General features: G+C 49.8%; 1 pseudogene; it reads left to right on the top strand.

Annotated features, from left to right (window-relative positions):
- The first annotated feature begins 1,462 nt into the window (after nucleotides 1-1,462).
- The window catches only part of LOC123115149 (60S ribosomal protein L7-3-like), a 33,136-nt pseudogene continuing 26,374 nt past the window's right edge, over nucleotides 1,463-8,224 (top strand).

Raw genomic sequence — 8,224 nt, 5'->3', positions numbered from 1 at the left:
AGTACGGAAAACTATCCTATAACTCGGTCTCCCAACTACCACCACAAGACCGGTAAAATAGAAAACCTATCAAGGGAAAACCTTTGCCTTGCACATGGTCCACTTGAGCTAGATGAAGACGATCTTGACTCCCTCAAGTTGGACCACCTTTCTTGATTGCGTTGGCTGGATGAAGACTAGATGATTGCTCCCCCATAGTTCACTATGGGTGAGCCACTCTTCGGCACATCTTCACAAGTCCATTGACACCACAATGGATGGCAAGATTCAAGCACTTGATCTCTTTGTGATGCTCCACTTGAACTTGCACACGGAAATCTTGATGACGATCACCACTTGATGTCATCCTTTCCATGGGTTGTATGATATCTTCCTCTTGACGCAAGCCCATGGATACGCACCTAACCCCACATACAACTCTCACATAGACCATGGGTTAGTACATGAAGTGTAATGGACAATGCTTACCTGTGACGCCCGGGAAATTAAGCTACAGTAACCCTCTGGTAATGATGCCACGTCACCTCGATTATTGTTGATAATCTCGTGTTTGCTCGGAACCGAACCAAATTCAAATTTGAATTAAAGTCAAAACAATTAAAGTTTTCAAAAGTCAAAACTAAATTGTCCCTAATGTGTCTAATAATCCATAAAAAATGCTGGTGAAGAAATCATCTCTTAATAAAATACCTAAATGCACTAAATAAACTAAAACAGTAGCAAAAATGATTATTTAAATGCTTTAAAATGATAAACAATTACAAACTAATATATTTAGGTGCCAAGTTAATTGTGGGAGTGGTATAATTCCTATTACCAATTTAGGGATCATTTTGTACTTCACAAAACTAAATTACAATGAGGAATAAAATAAAACAGAAAAGAAAATAAATAAAAAAGAACAGGAAAAAACAGAAAACAAACACACAAAAAAAAAGAGAAAGCCCCCCCCCCCGCTGGGCCAAGTGGCCCAGCTGGCCTTCGCCGCCCGAACGGGCCGGCCCAACTGGCCCAGGCCGGCCCACCCCTGGCCTACACATGCCCCCACCCCCAGGAACCCTAACCGCACACCCCACTCACCCCCACGATTCCTCCTCTCCCCTCTGCACCCGCCCCCGATCCAGATCGGGGCAGCGCCCCTGCGCTCGCCGCCGCTCGCCTTGCGCCCGCCCGATGTCGCCCGTCGTCGCCCGGAGCCCGCGCCGCCGCCTGGACCTCGCCGCCTCGACCCCCGACGCCACCGTCGCCTTCCTCCTCGCCGGCGCCGTCGTCCCCGACTCCGCCTCAACCCCCGCTGCCACGTCCCTGCGCCTCGCAGTGAGGCCCCGACCTCCTCTCTTTCCCCTCCATCGTCGGCGCCGTCCGCGCGCACGCACGCGCGCTCACCGCCGAGCCCCGCCCGCTGCCTGCAGCCACTCCCTCCCCTGACCAGCGCTCGACGCGACCGGGTCGTGCCGAGGCCATGCTTGGCCCCTGCGCGCACGCGCTCGCCGCCCGCGCGTGTCTGCGCGCCCGCCTCGCTCCCGCGTCCCCCTGCTCCGCGCTTGCCTGTGGCCGGCGGCTTCCACCTTCGATCTGGGCGTACGCCGGCTCGGGCTGGGCGCCAACGCCCGTGCGCTCTGCCCGCATCCCGCTCCGGCCATGGACACGCCGTGGCCACCGGCCTCTTCTTCCTTCGCCTGGCGCCGTCCACCGCTGGCCCGCGCCCTACCTCGCCCTCCCACGCGTGCCATGGAATGCCCCTGTCGCTGGAGCCGCAGCCTCCATCGACCGACGCCACCACTCTCCGACGGCGCCGCCCTTCGCCAGCGCCGTTCGCTGCCGGCTCCCCCTCGCTCCACCTACCGCGGCCGACGCCACAATGGCCGCGCCCGCTGGAGCCCCGTTCCAGCCTCGCCCGCGCCCGTTAAGCCCCCAGGGGCCTATGACAAGGGGGCCCCATCCCCAGAACTTTTTTTAAAAAAAAAGAATTAAAAAAAATATAATAATAGTAAAAATAATTAATTAATTAATTAATTAATTAATTAATTAATCATGCTTAATTAATCTAATTAACTAGTTAGTTTAATTAAATAGTAATTAGTTTAACTAAGACCTAATTAACCTAAGCAATGTATGACAGGTGGGTCCCACTGGACCCACATGTCAATTTGACCCAGTCAACTCTGTTGACTGCTGACGTCAGCATGACATCATGCTAACATCATTAATACATTTTTTCGAATTAATTAAATAAATAATTAAATTTCAGAAATTAATAAAATCTTTAGAAAATCATATCTTTTAATCCGTAACTCGGATTAAAATGTTTTCAACATGAAAGTTGCTCAGAACGACGAGACGAGTCCGGATACGCAGTCCGTTCGTCCGCCACACGCCTCTAACCTATCGAACCCGCAACTTTCCCCCTCCGGCTCCTCTGCCCGAAAACACGAAACACCGGGAATACTTTCCCGGATGTTTTCCCCCCTTCACCGGTATCACCTACTACCGCGATAGGGCACACCGAACACCGCGTATTGCCTTGTTATATTTTGTGATGCTTTGTTTGCTCTGTATTCATTATTTCTTCCCCCTCTTCTCTCCGGTAGACTACGAGACCGACGCTGATGCCACCGAGTACGACTACGTCATCGACGACCCCTCCTTGTCTGAGCAACCAGGCAAGCCCCCCCCTTGATCACCAGATATCGCCTATTCTCCTCTATACTGCTTGCATTAGAGTAGTGTAGCATGTTACTGCTTTCCGTTAATCCTATTCTGATGCATAGCATGTCATTGCTGCTACAGTCATTGATACCTTACCCGCAATCCTAAATGCTTAGTATAGGATGCTAGGTTCCATCAGTGACCCTACACTCTTGTCCGTCTGCCATGCTATACTACTGGGCTGTGATCACTTCGGGAGGTGATCACGGGCATATACTATATACTTTACACTGTTACATTACCTGTGATACTGTTCGGAGTTGGGGGCTGAAGGGGCAGGTGGTTCCATCCCGGTAGAGGTGGGCCTGGGTTCCCGACGGTCCCCGACGGTTACTTTGTGGCGGAGCGACAGGGCAGGTTGAGACCACCTAGGAGACAGGTGGGCCTGGCCCTGTTCGGCGTTCGCGGATACTTAACACGCTTAACGAGATCTTGGTATTTGATCTGAGTCGGCTACGAGCCTATACGCACTAACCATCTACGTGGGAGTAGTTATGGGTATCCCGACGTCGTGGTATCAGCCGAAGCACTTCAGACGTCAGCGACAGAGCGGCGCGCGCCGAATTGGACTGGAACGCCACTAGGCTAGGTCTGCTTTCGGCCGCCCTCGCAACGTGCAGGTGTGCTATGGGCGATGGGCCCAGACCCCTGTGCGCTTAGGTTTAGACCGGCGTGCTGGCCTCTCTGTTTTGCCTAGGTGGGGCTGCGACGTGTTGATCTTCCGAGGCCGGGCATGACCCAGGAAAGTGTGTCCGGCCAAATGGGATCGAGCGTGTTGGGCTATGTGGTGCACCCCTGCAGGGAAGTTAATCTATTCGAATAGCCGTGATCTTCGGTAACAGGACGACTTGGAGTTGTACCTTGACCTTATGACAACTAGAACCGGATACTTAATAAAACACACCCTTCCAAGTTCCACAGACAACCCGGTGATCGCTTTTCCGCAGGGCGACGAGGAGAGGATCGCCGGGTAGGATTATGCTATGCGATGCTACTGGAGATGCTGCTTGGAGATGCTACTTGGAGATGCTACTTGGAGGACTACAATCTACTCTCTTCTATATGCTGCAAGACGGAGGCTACCAGAAGCGTAGTCTTCGACAGGATTAGCTATCCCCCTCTTATTCTGGCATTCTGCAGTTCAGTCCACCGATATGGCCTCCTTACACATATACCCATGCATATGTAGTGTAGCTCCTTGCTTGCGAGTACTTTGGATGAGTACTCACGGTTGCTTTTCTCCCTCTTTTCCCCTTTCCCTTCTACCTGGTTGTCGCAACCAGATGCTGGAGTCCAGGAGCCAGACGCCACCGTCGACGACGACCCCTACTACACCGGAGGTGCCTACTACTACGTGTTGCCCGCTGATGACGACCAGGAGTGACCTAGGAGGATCCCAGGCAGGAGGCCTGCTCCTCTTTCGATCTGTATCCCAGTTTGTGCTAGCCATCTTATGGCACCCTGTTTAACTTATGTCTGTACTCAGATATTGTTGCTTCCGCTGACTCGTCTATGATCAAGCACTTGTATTCGAGCCCTCGAGGTCCCTGGCTTGTATTATGATGCTTGTATGACTTATTTTATTTGTAGAGTTGTGTTGTGATATCTTCCCGTGAGTCCCTGATCTTGATCGTACACATTTGCGTGCATGATTAGTGTACGATTAAATCGGGGGCGTCACATTACCATACCATGGGATCACTTGATCCCTCTCGGTACATCTTCTACGCTTTGTGAGTTGATCAACTTGATTCACTCTTGACTTAGTCTTGATCAACCTTGAATCTTTGCAACTCTGTTCATTTGGATGATGTCTTGAAGGTACACACGAATGATCACACAACCTTCTTCTTCAAGACATGCTTGCAATAAGCTCAACACTCGCATGACCAATCTTTGGATAATTCCTTAATAGCACCTTGGTCAACTCAAAAACTCCTTGAAACCAACACATGGACTTCAAGAAAAACCTATGGACAAATCCTTCAAATACAACTCAAGACAACATTAGTCCATAGAGATTGTCATCAATTACCAAAACCAAACATGGGGGCACCACATGTCCTTTCATACTCTATTCAACACTTACTATTCTATTCTATTCAAAACACCTACATTTCCTAATTTTCTATTCTATTCAAAAGACCTATATTTATTGAAAATTTTCCACTCTATTCAAAAGACCTACATTTACTGAAAATATTCTATTCCATTCAAATAATCTACACTCCATTGTTTTCAAAAAGCATTAAAAAACCTACATTCTACAAGAACAGAGGGAGTAGGCAGGGATGGAGGGAGGCAGGAGGGAGGAAGGGAGGAGGGAGGGAGTAGGCCGGGATGGAGGGAGGCAGGAGGGAGGGAGGAGGCCGGGATGGAGGGAGGGAGGAAGGAGAAAGGGAGGAGGGCGACGAGAGGAGGGAGGGAGATACCTCGGCGGCGGCTGCGGGCGACGATGGTGGCAGGAGAGAAAGCGAGCAAGAGAGTGTGAAGGGAGAGTGAGGGCGAGGTAGTGGAAGGGTCCGTGGAGGAAGACAATAGGCTTGGTTTAGCAGTAGCGCGGGCCCAAGGTCAGCGCTAGCTACGGCCAAGCCTACTACCTATAGCACGGGCTTTGGGCACGCACTGCTGCTAAGAGGGGCCGGGGACCCACGCTACTGCTGGGCCTGGGCTGGCAACAATAGCAGTGGTTGTTAGAAACCAGCGCTACTGCTAACAGGCTTAGCACTAGCGCGTGCCGAAGACCCACGCTGCTACTGTTGCCAACTCATGGGGGCATTCCGGAGCCAACTTACTAGCAGCGCCAGATTGGTGCGCAAGCACTACTACTAGTTGACACCTGCAGCGCTGGTGTTTTGCCCCCGTTACCATTACTTGTCGACCTATAGGCTTTTCCCTAGTAGTGAAGTCACCACAAGAGCCTCATAGTCGCCGAGAATGTCTACTCCCACTGAACGAACATCATTGGAAAGCCTGGAATAAATCCAAGGAAAGACGAGCACCAATGTCAAGTCTAAGACTTGAACCCTGGTGGCTGGTTCCACCGAACGAAAGAAATCTAACCATCAGATCTACGCTCAGTTCACAGTGTTCTTGAAGGCTAACAAAGCCACAATCATCATGCTCCGCAAGGTGGAGCCATATGTTGCATATGGGTATGTTACAAGTGTACATTTTTTATTGTGTTGGTACATGATACATGCCTTAAATATTTAATGATTGAATTGTTGTTATCATTATCCAACTTTGATTAGATATGTTTTTTATCCATTTTTGGAGGCTGAAAGTTTAACACTTTGTGGGTACTGTAGTCTGAAACTAATACTCTTTCTGAATCAACCCTTGCATTTGTTAAGCTAATCTTTACAACAAGTTATATGCCATGAATGTTTGTACATCCTGGCGTGAACTAGTCAAGGATATTTGTGTGTGGGGGGGGGGGGGGGTGTTGGTACTTCAAGAGTTTGTGATGTTTTGCTTGTAGCTAAACAAATAGAAGCATTATCTTTGTAGGTGCCAAAACTAAAGAGCGTTAGTTGATCTAGGGCCTCGTATCTAGTGCATTTGGGATAGCTCGTGCATCAGTGTATTCGTTGATTGCTCAGTCGGTCCAATGAACACCCTACACATGGGATCAAAAGCAACACAAAGTTGTAAAAACACGCTCGCCGCTGCTTGATCTAGAAGATAGGTTATGCAAGGCTCAACAAGTAAAGGATTCCTTTGACCAATAACAAGGTCATCAAGGAGGTGAGCAGTGGATTGCATTATTGTAACTCCAACCATTTTGTTTGTCTAATTGTCAGGGTCTTAGAAAGCACAACATCATCTGCATTGGGGACCTTGTCCATGAGATCTTGATCGTGTGCCCTCACTTCCAGGAGGCCAACAACTTCCTCTGGCCAATCAAGCTGAAGGCGCCGCTGGGAGGCCTCAAGAAGAAGATGAACCACTACGTCGAGGGTGGTGACGCTGGAAACCACGAGAACTACATCAACCAGCTCGTTAGGAGGATGAATTAGGTTGATCATCGATGATCCCTTATATTCGGAAGATGGTTTGTTCGTTAAGCCTGCTTTACATTAGGAAGTGGATGGTGGATGCAGTTTTGATATTTCGGAACCATGATGCATGTTTGGAAGAATCTGACTATGTGGTGGTTTCGAGACCGTGTTTAATGACTCCTCTTATGTGCTGCGAATAGGTTTCTTGCTGCATTCAATCTGTAATTTTTTTTCTTCTAACTTATTTCGCGTGTTTTTCTGATTCGGCTGGAAATCCCATCACCATTCGGACTAACAAACATCAAAATGGAAAATGAGAGCAGCTTCAACCAAACATCTGTCACACATTAATGATGACCAACCAACCATACACTGGAATAGCTAAAGAAGAGATTGATGAAGCATGTGCATGCCCTGGCAACCGTACATTTAAACTGCATAGGTCCATGGAGAATATATATGATACATAGTCGAGTGGTCGGACTCCTCATCCCCACTCAAATCCCCTCTAAGAGCGAGAATGGTTCGTCCTCTAGTCTAGTATTAGAAAAACTAGAGGTCACATGGCAACATGCCGATGAGCAGAATTGGATTAGGAGGTATGAGGGAACACATCCAACCTTTGCTTTACGAGGTGCCAACTAGATCACCTCCTATTGCACACAACGACTTTGCACGATCAGTGTCTTCAATGGAGAGGCTGCCACACATACCGTCAGTCCAAACTTTCTTTGCGCCTGCATCATGCAGGGATGACATCAACTTGCTCGTGCCGAAGGTGGTCTGATCGGTCAGTGTTGATGTGTGTACCTAGATCGACTCTTAGTTGTTACTTGTACCGGCTTTTGCAACTGTCAACCTGCAAATTTGAAATAGTACAGAGGTCTGGTTGTCAACGAACCGTCAATGGGCTAAGAAACTGAATTTTGGCGGTGAATGTCTGCGAATTTTGGCGGTGAATGTCTGGTTAGAGTACGTAATGGGTCTAATGGACCCCGTTAGTCTTAGGGTTAATTAGAGATAAGAGTCGCTTGCTTAGGGGTCACGTAAGCCTTGCTTAGGAGTCAAGTAAATCTCTCTATATAAAGAGAGGAGATGTATCAATCTAATCAAGCAAGAATTAAGAAGGAAATCCCTTCCTTCTTGCCCGGCCGTGGGTAGAAAGGCCCCCGGCCGGCCCTCTAACGCCCTCCTTCTAGCAGCGCCATAACAATTTGGTATCAGCTAGCTTCGGTTCGATCATGTCTTCACCACCGGCAAGTCCGTCTCTTCCGCTGCCGGTCACCTCGTCGCCTCCGGCGACCACCACGACCGTCACCCTGCTCCTGCCCGTGCTGGGATCCTCCGTCGCGCCCGCCCCCGCCGTCCTCACCCCGGAGGAGGTGTTCGGCGTGCTGCGGGACCTAACCCAGGCGGTCCAGGAGATCCACCTATTCTTGGGCTGGTCCTACGGGCCGCCCCCGGCTGCGCCGCCCATCGCCGGGGTGCCGCTGCCGCACCAGGCAGCCTTC

This window comes from Triticum aestivum, chromosome 5B (assembly GCF_018294505.1).
Source record: "Triticum aestivum cultivar Chinese Spring chromosome 5B, IWGSC CS RefSeq v2.1, whole genome shotgun sequence".
Lineage (NCBI taxonomy): Eukaryota > Viridiplantae > Streptophyta > Magnoliopsida > Poales > Poaceae > Triticum > Triticum aestivum.
This window is presented reverse-complemented; position numbering and strand designations above follow the sequence as displayed.